Below are 14,473 nucleotides of genomic sequence, written 5' to 3' on the forward strand. Positions count from 1 at the left end.
TTAATTCTCTTTTTTATTTTTAATATTCTCTTATGTGAACCTGACCCGAGTCCTCACAAGGAGCATGTGGTTAGTGCACTAATTGTTGAGGCACGCCTCACATTTGAACCTCTTAACCACGTGACAAAAACTAGGAGGCAATGCATATCTTGGTGTTTTGACCTTTTATAGTATAATAGATCTATAGCTGTTTTGGTGTGAGGACGATTATACTTGAAAATGGATCGAGTGCCAATAAGTATGGCAGCAACTATAGATTATTTCCTTAGAGAATGAATGACAAACTGATCATTCAATATAGTCAATCTACAAGATCTACAAGCTAGATCTGCAATGTTTCTATTTTAGATTTTCATTTTTTCCTCCAAATCCATTATTTTAGTACTTTTGCAATTAAACAGATTGATTAGATGTTGCAACCCTATCAATAAACACACCTAGCCTATTGCATTTTCAAACTTTGCCAGGCCAAGTTGTCACAGCGATTTGCAGAAGGTAAAATGAATATAGTGATTGTTCTTATCTGAAGCCTTCAGCAGTAGTTGCCTGGTGTGACGCCTTTTTGTTGTTGGGTTCCATTGCTCCACAGGGAGGGTAGAATTTACGACCGCTTTCCCAGGAGGTTTCTACTAGGAGTGGACCCAACACCACCTCAGGTCCTGTGGAGTCCTTCTACTAGGACCCAACATTACCCAGGCTACCTCAGGGCCTGTGGAGTCCTACTAGGACCCATCATTACCCAGGCTACCTCAGGTCCTGTGGAGACCCGTTTGATGGATTGCATTTTAGAACCGGGGCGATATTACAATGGCAACGAACCAGTTACAAATACATCTTCCATTTTATATGCTGTCGCTGTTGGGCAGAAACGGCTTATCTCCATATTTCGTAAATTAATGCTTTACTATAACTGATTCATACACTATACACTACACACTACACAGCGTCACTCAAAAGTAGCAGATCCAAAAGCTTGAATTTTGATCTTGCTATTTTGAAATTTAAATCCTGAAAAGGAACAGATTGGGACATATGAGGTTTCCATCCGACAGATATTTCTGCTGAAGAGAATAATGCCGTTTCCTGTGTGTATTGTGACAATCCATCTGCTGATACTTAATATATACTTAATATATTTAAATTTAGTTTAGCTGAAATTAGTTGCTAATGGTATGTTCAACTGTTTTAACTTGTTGAAACTTTCTACCAATAAAAACAAAACAAAAATAGTTGCTGAACATTTCAGTGCCTGCCGCAGAACAGATATAAAGTGGCATTATGTAACTTTTTTTAAGTAATAAAATATACATTTGTATCATTCTGTATGGTAGAGTTGATACAATGTTAATGTTAATACAATATAAATTATCCAATTGGGTGGTTTCGTCTCCCTGCTCTTCTATTGAGAGACATTTGGATTTTGTCAAATATTTTGTCACCTAGATGAAATTTGACATGATGATCAAGATTAAATTTATCCCCTGAGCAAGCAGGCAGGCTCTAGTAGCTCAATGGTAATAATTTAAGCACTTGCACAGGAAACTGCAGGGTTCAAATCCCGGGTAAAGTTGCAGTTTTAAAGCACTGGCACATGCATGTTATCTACTGTCTATAGCCTATATGGCTTCCAGCCTATTTGTAAAGGCTAGAAAAGCCTTGTTAATTGCTCTGGAAACCGTATCTCTTAATATTGTTGAATTAATCATATTCAGTGACTGTCCAGTGTCCAACCCCTTTATCCCCCCCCCCCCCACACACACACACACACACACACAATGTATTGAAGTAAAAGGAACATTCAGTACCAGTATATACATTACAAAACATTATTTTTATTTAAAAAAGTAACTCATTAAAACATTTGAAGTGCATACATTCATTTTAAACACTATAGGAATACTATGTGAATTGAGTTTCAGTGTCTATAGTCACTCTGCATAGTGAGTGACACAACTCTTTGGTCTCAAGTAAGGTCTTTGGTCCAGGACTGAGAGGTATAGGCTGTGTGCATGCTCGGAGACTGAACTCATTCTGCACACTGCAAAATCCTCAGTGTTCAGTTAGTTGCATTGAAGATAGCTGTCGGTAGTTGTGGTGGAGACGAGCGAGTCCTTCAAATTGCACCACTCAGGTTCACACTTGGCGACAAGACGCGTGGAAGTCCGGCCAACGGCAGGAGATCCGCAAAGCCAAAACACAAAGAGTCTACTGTCTGTCTACTGTCCAAGCCCCTCAAAACGTCTAGAATCCAAACGTGGGCGTTTGAGGCTTTTTTTTTTGTTGCTTTGAACCGTGTTCACAAGACATCTTAACACAAGTCAAGTCTCTGTCTTCAGTTTTCATGAAGGATGTTCTTCCTCCTGGTCCGTGGATGACGTTTGGACCCTGCGCTGCAGTCCACATGTCTTCTCATGTCACCTTGCACCTGAAACTGGAATGAAAAGATCATTTAGGCAAGGCTGAGAGAAAGCAGACATGAGGCAGAAAGTATTTCTCTGTGTGTTGGGGAGGATTAAGGCATGGAGGTGAATGATCCCCCCATAAGCCATTTCAAATAACACTCTCAAGGAACACCTCTCTAATTTCGAGTTAGACCTCTCTCACATGCACAGTACACGCACACACACGCACACTCAACCATGTCAGTAAAAACCTTTATTAGTGAGATTTATTCACCACTCCATTTTTCCACTCTATTTCCCTCCCAACTCCTGTAGTGTGAATACACACTTCTGGGACTACTAAACACATGCACACACACACACACACACACACACACACACCCGCGCACTTAACTGCCACCACCTGCATGTTCTTTAATCTGTCGTGTGCCATGTATCATTGTGTCAGACAGCTCATATTTTAACCTCTCCTATACACACACGTGCACACGCACAGACACACTTAGGCATAGGTGTAGGTGAGGCAGGGTTCAGTTAGTACGCCTGGCCTGGTATATATAGTCTACTGCTCTGTGTCAGCAAGCCGGACACATGCTACTGGTTTGTATTGTGCATGTGCGCAACTGAATTATTACGTGAAGTATGACTCTGGCATAATGGTTTATTATTTACCTCAGGGGAAAGGTACTCTGGCATAATGGTTTATTATTTACCTCAGGGGAAAGGTACTCTGGAGTACATAATGGTTTATTATTTACCTCAGGGGAAAGGTACTCTGGAGTGCAGAGGAAAGCAGCGTCTGTACAGGCAGCGTCGGTGCATTCTCCTCCTGGGCTTCATGTTCATGAAACCTGCGAAAAAGAAGGACAGAATTGATCAGAAACAAGTCCCCCTTAATTAGCCGATCATGTGACCCATCAGGCCCAGTGCATGGGATATGCAGATTACTTTGTGTTTAGGTCAAAACTTAAAAAAAAAAAAAAAAAACTATTACAGGGCCTAAAATAAATAATAAATAAATAAACTGACACTTCTATTTAAGTCACTGTTAGGCTATATTATTATTATTAGACTAGTTGCCAATTGAGAACAAAAATATAAATGTGAATGGTCCAGTCCATGCACCTGCCCATTTTAAAACGCCAATGAAAATCACACGGTTATTGACGTTAATTACTGTAAGAGCTGCTAGACAAAGGGAGATTGGACCCTCACAATAAAGCAGAACAACATAGACCTAACACATGATTATTTTAATCGTCCCTCGTAAAATCCACAATTGACTCCCAAAGTTCACACAGGGACAGCCAAGCACAGGAAGAGATAAACCTCCGGATGGCTTTATGACTCTGTCTCTCTCTCTCCATCTATCTCTCCCTCCCTCCCTCCCCCTGCGATCTATGAATGAATGAAAGAATTGTTGTACGTGCCTCAAGGTAAGGAGGGATTTTTTACACTTGATGGCTTCAGCCTTCATGTCATGTTAATCAGCCCGGGATCATTTGCATTGCGTTTTACACCGGGGACCAACAATAGCGCCGCGCCGGACAATAGACGCCATGGGACGGCCGGAGGGGATCGCTGCCGGCACGGCGGGGCGGGCTGGGATACTACTGTAGGCCTACTGTACCACCCCGGGTTGTCCCTGTCTGTCTGACTCTCTCTCTGTGTGTGTGTGTGTCTCCATCACAAACCCGTCACTTTTTAAACGTCACATTCATAAATTATCAATTTGCACCGAAATGCGTGCCACTATCAGTCGCTTATTTTATGCATTGTATTTATTGAACTTTAAGGGGAAAGTAGTGTACATCCATTTTCCATTTAATGTGGCTATAAAATAATAATAGTCTAAATAAAAACTGGCCCAAATGTAGTAAATTGTAATCCAGGCGACATAGCGGCCGTGCTGGGGGTGGGAGTGGACTATTCATTTGTTCGGGCACCTGTTTCGCTTCGTCGCAACGCGGCGGGGAGTTGAATCTCGGCGCGACATATCGGTGCTCAAATTCAGGCAGGTGCAGGTAGGTAATAATAATTGTAGCTAAACTTGTAGCTATTTTAACAGTGTTTCAAATTAATTGTGATGTCTTTGGTTGGCTAAATTCGAGTGCAAACGGCACTACGACTACGATATAGCCTAGTCGGCTAAAATAAATAGACCCCATGCAATTTAGGCTAATTGTGATACAAACTCGAGACCTCGGCTGCAAATAGAACTACCGTAATTAGTCCAAAGCCAGTAGGCCCACACAGCGAGAATTCATCTAATTATTGGCCTTCCCACTCCCATCACTTTTCTCCTAGTTGGGCTATATTTATTCAACTTTGACTGTGTTCTCTATCATTTTACTTCTGTTACAAGTTAACATAATATGTGAACGCAATTTTCTTACCTCCTCCTGTCTTTCTATGTCTTGGTCTTAATGGAGACGCATCCGTGGCTACAATGATCACAGTGAGCAGCAGCAGCAGCAGATACACGACATTGAAGATCCGCATGGTGGCTGCTTGAAGTGAACAGGTGAACCAGTACGTGGTTTATAAACCAAAATGTTCCAAAATGTCACTCTGGCCTGCCAGGCGGGGTTGGTGCTGTAGCTTTATTATGTCCTTTCCCACTCCGGAGTCTTTCTTTCTCTGGTTGTCTTCTCTTTCTCTCTCTCTCACACTGACTGACTGACTGTACCTCCTTTTTGCTTTTGTCTTGCAGTGGATCCACAGGAGTCTGGAAGAAACAGAGGGGTCCTCCGTCTTCTAGGTAAATGAGTGTTGGATGGTGTCTGTGAGCCTGTGAGGAATGCCACCGCTCTGTAAGTCCAGTGAGAGTGTGGTGTGGTGTCCACTGTGTCCAGGGTGATTGTCTCAGAGTCTGAGAGCAAAGTGACAAAGATGTGTCTCTCTCTGGGTCTCCCCCCTTCCCCTTTATACTGCCTTTTAGTGGGAGGGATGGATGGAGAGGGGGCGGGGGGCTTCACCTCAACCCCCGACACACACACGCACACACACACACACACACACACACACACACACACACACACACACACACACACACACACACACACACACACACACACACACACACACACACACACACACGCACACACACACACACTCACACACACACACACACACACACATGCACACTCATACTGCTGCACTGCACATATTGACCCCACATGTAGAAGAAAAGTACTTCAAGTGGCAGGAAGGACACCCACCCCCACCTGCCCTCCAACTGCCACTAACACGCACACTTTACAGCCCCGTTTAATGTGTGTGCAGTGCACGCCACGGGCCCTTCTGTGTGCACGCCGTGCACGGGCCCTTCTGTGTGCGACTGAGTGTGCGACAATAAGAGAGAAAGAGAGAGTTGTGCATTCTATTCCATGGGCAGTAATAGCACTAATGCAGAGCCTGTTTTGAGCCTGGTCGACCACGCTGAAGGACGTGCCAGTGACAGTCACATTCTTTTGTTAAAATAAGTGTAAAAAAAAAAAGCTCTATATTATGACATCATTGTGCAGTGATTCCCACAGTGGGGTCCTTGAGGGGGTTCCAACTTCCAAGAGCTCATCGAAAAAATGTGTTGGTGACGGTGTAGCATCAAAATCAGCTTAACAACTTTAAACCTATATTGGTTATTTGAGAAATTGCATATCTACAAGCTCATAACATGATGTGAGCATGTAGATTTGCTTGTAGACTTAAACTTTTTGGAAAACGTTTATTTATTTTTTCAAACATGTAAACTACATAGTCTTGTATGTGTGTTCCTGGCACAAAATGTTTTCAGATTTCAGGCTGAGTACATTATTTTGGGGGTACTTTCTACGAGGAGATTCTCAGAGTTACTACATAAGGGCAAGTTTTTGTGTGATAAGACCCCTCCCGCCTGCAAGAGACTAAATATCTCAAAATAAAATAGAATGAAATGTCTAAAAAAAAATACACGTTGGCTTGAATCAAACATGTTAGCGAAGATAATTTGTAAAGAAAAAACAAACAAACAAACAAAACACATTTAATTGACACAACACTGATGGTAGCGCTCTTAAACTAATCTTTGAAGCCATCAAATCTGCGGCATCACTTTGGAGGCATGCAGCCCCAAAGGCATTTAAACTTCTAAAGCTAGTCTTATACATCTCTACAAACAAACATTGTTGAGACAACCAGCTCATTTAATGTGTTCATATTTCACTATAACTAAACTAAAAAAAACTATTTTCTGACAAAAAAAGAAAAGATGAAAAGTTCAATGATTTTTCTTTGATTCACATGATTTTCTGCAATATGTTGTGGGGGTCCCTGCATCATCTCTATCTCCCTTGCATGTCTTTTCAGTAACGGGTCTCCCCGTCTCTTCAGCTCTTTAGTAAACAGAAAAATCTTTCAAACGGCAGACGGGATAACAATTTCAACCACTCAGGACAGAGAACTCATGGATGCAGCATAAACAATTGTGTCGAAACGAAATAATTAGCTGACGAATTTGGAACTGGGACACTGATGTAATTGAAGATGATGAATTGGTTCTCTCTCCTGACCGGATGAAATTGGCAACCCTACCGACATTGCAACGGCTGGATGAGCTTGTAGATCGACTATTTTCGCTATTTGTTGTATACATCAAAGTAGTTTATTTAAGAGGGCTTAAGAAGACACACACAGACAGACACACTGTGTCGCCACTCGTAATGAGAGTGACAGAATAATTCACTTGCCACTTGAGTCTTCCTTTCTTTTTCTCGTCTCATTCAGTAATTTAACAGCTTCTAGCTGGACTTTAGAATGATTGAAGACAGATTGAATGGCCTGTGTTGAACTTTGTGGGTGGGGGGGGGGGGGGGGGGACACTTGTCTCCCCCGATGTTCCATATTGTAGCAGTTGCTCAAATAGACCGGCAGAAGCCAGAGAGCTTAATTCTCTTGTCCTCCTGTAAAAAAAAAAAAGGAGAAGAAAAAAAAGAAGACCCTGCCCCCGCACAGTGGGGACACACATCTGGGCTGGGGGGTGGGGGTGGGGGTGGGGGTACCGGGGTCCTCCTGACTGCAGCCCAGCGATGCTTAACGAGTCTGGCTCTGTCTCCAAAGAAATCTAACTGTCTGGAACATTGTTTGCTGCTACTGCTCCCTGTCTCTCTCTGTGTTTGTGTGTGTGTGTGTGTGTGTGTGTGTGTGTGTGTGTGTGTGTGTGTGTGTGTGTGTGACACGTGTGTGTTTTATTAGCAGACCTTCTGAAGGACCAGCCTTTAGTTTTTGTGCATTGAACATGAAATCCTTGACGACGGCCGGTGCCCGGTTCACTTGACCATAACCGTATTCGCCTTTGTAGTTCAAAGGCTCTGTAATGTACTATATAGGCCAGGGTCTCTGCCATTTAAATGTCACATGCTACATTGAAGCTTTCCCCCCCAAAAAACTGCAGAATATGATGCAGGTTTCTGTTGGAGAAAGTGCACCTTTTTTTACTTGGGTGGTCCTGTCACCGTGGTCAATATTATACTAGTACTTAATTGTGTGGGTTTGAATCTAGTTACAAATGACTGAACCAGGCTGTAACTATTGATCATTTTCTTAGTGATTATAATATTGATTAGCCCACTTTTTTAATTAATCAAATAGAAGCACATTTTGCAAATGTTATTTTATATTTAAACAAATTGATTAACTACTTCAACGTTAATGTATCACCATCACACAATGGTGTCATGCGCTACAATGCCATTATCTATATTTAGTATTTACACCTTTTTGTTTGTATTATTACGGGAAACCTTTCACCTATAATGACTTGCCCAAAATAGGGATTGATTATCAATCGATCATTTTATTAAAGTGTCAATTATTAATTATCTGTAGCACCCTTAGCGGGTAGTGAGATGACAGGCTGTCTGTGTGTCATTAGGGTGAGTGCTAACGGCCTGCCTCTGAGTCCTGGCCGGCTCCATTCAGCTCAACGAATTAACACATTAAGATGAAATGTCAGCCATTACATGTGAATGAGGATTAGAGGAACAGCAGGGCGCTAATGGGAGCACAGGGCCCCAAAATGGCTGCTGAGACTCTGAACAAGCATCCGTCCGCACTGTCAATTCACTTTGGTTCCAAAAGAAAGAGAGACAGAATTGAATCGAGAGAGAGAGAGAGTCTGAGAGAGAGGGAGAAGTCTGCTGTTGTGTATTTGAGTTGTGTGTGTGTGTGTGTGTGTGTGTGTGTGTGTGTGTGTGTGTGTGTGTGTGTGTGTGTGTGTGTGTGTGTGTGTGTGTGTGTGTGTGTGTGTGTGTGACTGTGTGCGTGACTGTGTGTCTGTGCATTTGTGTGAGACTGTGTGCATGTGTGTGTCTGCGCACGCATGCATGTGTGTGTACATACTGCACAAGTCAATATGTCCTTGGACATATTGAAAGGCTTTTATTGCTTTATGATGTTTGCAGAAATGTTGCTTGGAATGGCACAGATTCCTCATGGATTTGGCCAACACAGACAGACACACAATAAACAAACTGGCACACACATTAATGCAGCCGCAAACACTCAAGGTATGTGGTTGAATCTGTGTGGAGATGCAGTTTGCACACTGGCTGCCATTGTCTTTTAAAACTTGTATTTATTTTTCCTCATTTGCATTATGTTAATTGTCAAACAATTGTCATACAGGACACCTTGGCTACCACCACTGGTGCCAGTTTTCCTCTCCCTCTCTCTATCTCCCTCTCTCTCGCTTGTAGATCGACTATTTTCGGTGTGCAACTAGTGTGCAAAAACCTCATACTTCCATGTTTCAAAATTTCATTTTTTCTCGTACATTGATGCCCTACTTCATAAAGTTTGTCACACAAAAGTAGTGAAAATAACAGATGTATGTACAAGCATGAGCTTGTAGATTTGTAGACTTTCACTACTTTAAATAGTTATTATTATTTTAATAATAAATAAAAACGTTTTTTTATTCACTCGGCTTCCACCCGACAACAACAAAATGAAGCGTTCAGTAGGCATTCCTCAGCAGATTTCTGGTTTCTGAAGCATATTGTAATATTTGCTCTTCCAGGGATTATATGTCTTTACCGGGATTAGCCGTCCTCCTCAAATACTCCCCTACGAAAGGACACACACACACACACACACACGCACACGCACACGCACACACACACACACACACACACACACACACACACACACACACACACACACACACACACACGCACACGCACACGCACACACACACACACAATACCACTTGCCCCCACAATAGGCCTAGTATCTCCTCAAAGTAAACCTTAACCCCTTGGTAGACATGAATGGTGTGTGTGATATTGTGTGTTAGCCAGTGTTAACATTGCAGACGACAGAAATTAAATATACAATATGTTTAAATACTGACCGGGAAGCTGTCTGAATTGCAATTTCAATATATTGGTGAGATATCATACTACTGTTCGTATGCAGCTGACATATATCGAGACCAAGTCAAGACCGAGTCAAATTATGTGCGAGTCACTGGGACCAGACTCGAGTACTACAACACTACAAATTAATGTTAAAGGTTTCAAAAGTAACGTAATTGCTCAGATGACGACACCACCCAGGTCCACCCTGTTACAGAAACACCACAGGTTCAAGCCCCAGAATTGCCATTGTGTCCTTGAGCCAGACACAAACCTCAGCTTTGAGATATGTAACGAATAATGTAGTACATTATCCCACTTATTACACAGCTCCTCACAGACAAAAGCAATAATTGGAAGTAAAACATTAATCTAAAAATAATAAAATATTGTAGTAGTTTACAAGCTTCTAAGGACACTTCATAGACTGTTGAGTGTTGTTGAGTACTTATAATGTATTTACGGTAGTAGCCAATCTACAAGCTCAAAATGTGTTGCGATGCGACTGATGTAGCACAACAAATTAAAAGTATTTAACAAAGAAATAAAGGACAATATATAGAACTACAGGGATGGTGTAAAAGTCTATTATAAAGATAAGCTGGTACTTTCTTTTTCGTCGTTAGGATTAGGGTAATCTCTCAAAACAGATTCCTGTTTTTCAACCGAATGGGTTCTGAGATTGGGATTAGGTTAGCCAAGAAAGATGCAGCAATAGAACGTGCTGTATCTTTGTTATCCAATTGCGAGAAAGCATTCTCCGACATTCTCCAATGGCAAGAACTGAAAAAATGTCAGTATTATTTTGAAACGTTTACAAATTTATTTTGTAACAGACTACACAACTAGTCTAAAAATTAAGGAATCACAGAGTAAAAAGCCACATTTCCATCTATAAGGTCAAACCTCAATTAACAAAAACATTGTGATTAATTAATGATGAAGTTACAAAATGAGGATTCATTCACAAAATAATTCACAACATAATGAACAGATTACCACAGGTGATTAAATAAGTGGTTAATTCTCAGCTGACACTGAGGCCATATCACTTTCTCTTGGAACAAACAATACTATACATACGACAATGAAAATTAACTATCTAATTATATTTGTATTGGTATGACCATGACGGGCATACATTAAAGGAGAATTCCATACTAGAAGGCTTTCTTACTTTTATTTGTAGTTGTTACGTCCCCACCAAAGAGGTCTGCAGGTGTTATTTTGTTCAAAAGCGCATTATTGGCTATTACCATAAGCCCTCAATGAATTGCATTGAATTGAATGGGGCTATGGGGTGTTATGCTAATTTGCTTATTTCCATCGCTCAAAAATCTATATTGTTTGTATATATACAGTATATCATTCATAATGTAAATAGTATCCCAAGCGGCACACTTTACTACTTATTTTGATGGAAATAAGCGAATTAGCACAAAAACCCAACCCCCATTGGGGGCTTATATTAAGGGAAATAGCCAATAATGCACTTTTGCACAAAATAACACCTGGACCTCTTTGTTGGGGACGTAAACGACTACAAATAAAGGTAAGAAATCCTTTTAGCATGGAATTATCCTTTAAGCAGGGGCTGCTTGCAGCCCACGGGCCGCGGGGCTGAGCCCACGGGCCGCGGGGTTGAGTAGCACTGGTTTATGATTTGGAAGAGAGGGCGTGTGATTCTGTGATCTTTATGACAGCAGAGGAAGGTTCTTCCTGCTTCCGTTCACTTCCTCTCTTCCACTGTCGTCATCATCTGCTCTCCAGGTCGAATGAGGCCACAGATAAACTACTTCCTTCCTGATAACACTCTCTCACACGCACGCACGCACGCACACACACACACACACACATACTATCACTTTCTCTAGTACACTGGTTCCCAAACACCGGGTCGGGACCCATTTGTGGGTCACGGACCAATTTCTATGGGTCACGACTTGAGTAAAAATGGCATGAAGCGACATGTTGTGCACTTGTATGTAGATCTGTATGCTGCTCTAGTACATCTCTTCCTCAGGAAATGTCTTAAACGTCATTGACCGAACTGGACTCCCCCAGGGGTCTATATTGCTGCTATATAGTATGTCCCTAGTCTACAACAAATCTCTTTGCTGAAAATAGCCCTACACTGCAGGCACACAATGCGTCGCAGCGCAACAGATGATATGCTGAATGGGCTTTGCCCAAAATAGCCGATCTACAAGCTCACAGCATGATGCACTGTGAGCTGTCTGTCTTTCTGTCTGTCTGTCTGTCTGTGTGCACAACCAGCCGGAGCACACGTGGCTTTGTGAATGTTTTAATCAGCTGCAGTAGCAATTAAGCACGTTGCAAACATATGTTCAATCACATACACACTGGCTGGAGACACATTTGGTTTCTCCCCAGGACTCAAACGTACAAATAAACATTGCATTGCACATACATTTATAAACTACTGATTAAGAACACAACTGCATTCACACTGGTAGCTACAAAGCTGAAGGCTACCATTCATTTTACATGGATGCCAGCGACGGTGTATGTAGCTGCTACAAAAGCTAGAAATCAAAGTGTTTTTTTTTTAAACATTTCCACTCACCTTCTCTCTCCGCACAACCTCCTGCTTGTATCAGCCAGTTCCCTGTTCTTTATGACCCAAGCCTTTATATATTCCTTTATGTTTTTCTCACTCAGAAAACGATTGTGTTGCAAAACATTATCGGCTACAGAATACAGATATGCTGCGTTTGCTTTGTTATTTTTTATGTTTGGTAGCATCACACCACATGACACATGTTTGATCACTCCAATCACTCCAACGCTAGTGAATAGTGGAGTGATGCCAAACCAGAGGTTTGAGGATAAACTGAATGGAGACATAGACTGAATGAGGGAAGCAGCCAAGCGGGTATGCGTGTGGGTCGTCTCTGTACTTTGTCTCTTTGTGTGTGTGTGTGTGTGCGTGCGTGCGCATAGAGATGTGGTGGGCGTGTGCATGTGTAGTGTACGAGTGTTTATTGTGATCTGATGGGCCAGTTTGTTCTCTATGGTCAGTGTAATGATGCCCCTGTTGTGCGGGCCAAGTGGGCCATCAGTGATAATGAGGGGGGCCACAGACCGCCGGGCCCCTAATGACTCTTAAGACCCTTTATCTACAACTGGGCCCATACACACTCCAATGGACTCATATGCACATAAACACACTCGCACACGTAATACACACTCACACCCAACATACCCCACACCAGGTGGAATAGGCCGCTTTGCATCGGGTCGTTCTCCCTGAGAGACAGACTCACAGATAGCATCTGTCTCCATGTTTTGGCCTTTAGGTCTGAGGTGGTGGCATAGGGCTGCTGTGTTTTGTGCCGACGGGGCTTCTAGACGGCTGGCTGCGGCAGAGTGACGGACGGCTGAGAGGTCGGGGGGGCAGGCTGAATAGCTGGGGTGACCCTAACCCCCCGGATGTCACCCTGAAAGGGCTTTAGGGGGCAAAAGTCACAGCGTTTAGCGCAAATCCGTACCATCCCGGACACACACACACACACACGAACACAACACACACGCACACGCACACACACACACACACACACACACACACACACACACACACACACACACACACACACACACACACATACACACACACACACACACACACACACACACATGCATACACACTATGCACACTATTCTTCTTGTGGTTGCTTTAGTTATTTATCTCTAGTCTGTTTCTACTGCCATGCTTTTTACATTTTTCAGTTAAACTTAAGCCCTGTTATATATATATATACGTATTCATACGGCTGCAATGGGGGGGAAATAGTGGAAATAGCGGATCTACAAGCTTAGTTATGCTTAGTTAATTTTGCTGTGTTTGTAGCAGAAAGTTATTGAATACAGGACCACACACCAGGTTGAAGGAGGTTAATGAAACATATTGGAAAAGAAAATTGGAACTTGGAAGTAGTTATCCAGGAAGTTGCTATTTTCAGTTCACCCCAGGATTCTCTCTTTACGGTAACTGGTGAGTTCCATACAGAATAGATGTAAGTCTGTATAGTGCTTCGGCCGACACAGAGAAAAGCCTTATTTATACAACCTATTGTTGAGGACATGTCTAATGTGCTCTAGTAAAAGACAAAAAGATAATTAAATGTTTACAATTAGTTGATTTCTCTGGAGAAGATTCAGAGCTCCTCAAATTCAGATTGCTTTCGTAGTAATGTGTTCCCAAGATGCAATGGATTATGCATAAATAGATTGATTAAGAGCCTTTATTCATTCTTGAAAATAGCATTTAGGTTTGCTATCATTTGCGATGCTGTTGAGATTACACACAACATTCGAGCGCGCACACACACACACACACACACACACACACACACACACACACACTCAACAATTACGACACATACAATACAGAAACAACCAAATTAAGCCAAAGTTAATGTTAAGTTAAAAAACAGTTACATTGTGAGGTAGGTAGATTTGACGACAGCAGGTCATTTTAGCGTGAGCGGCAAGTTGTAGATTCAGATTGTTCCATGAAACTGGAGCATCAAAGAAGAAAACCGATTTTTGCCTTTCAGACTGCAGACATAATAATAATAATAATAATACAACTTTATTTATATAGCACTTTTTTAAACAAAGTTACAAAAGTTACATAAAGTTGTATTCTTAAAA

This window comes from Protomyctophum parallelum, assembly GCF_964188405.1.
Source record: "Protomyctophum parallelum genome assembly, chromosome: 5".
Lineage (NCBI taxonomy): Eukaryota > Metazoa > Chordata > Actinopteri > Myctophiformes > Myctophidae > Protomyctophum > Protomyctophum parallelum.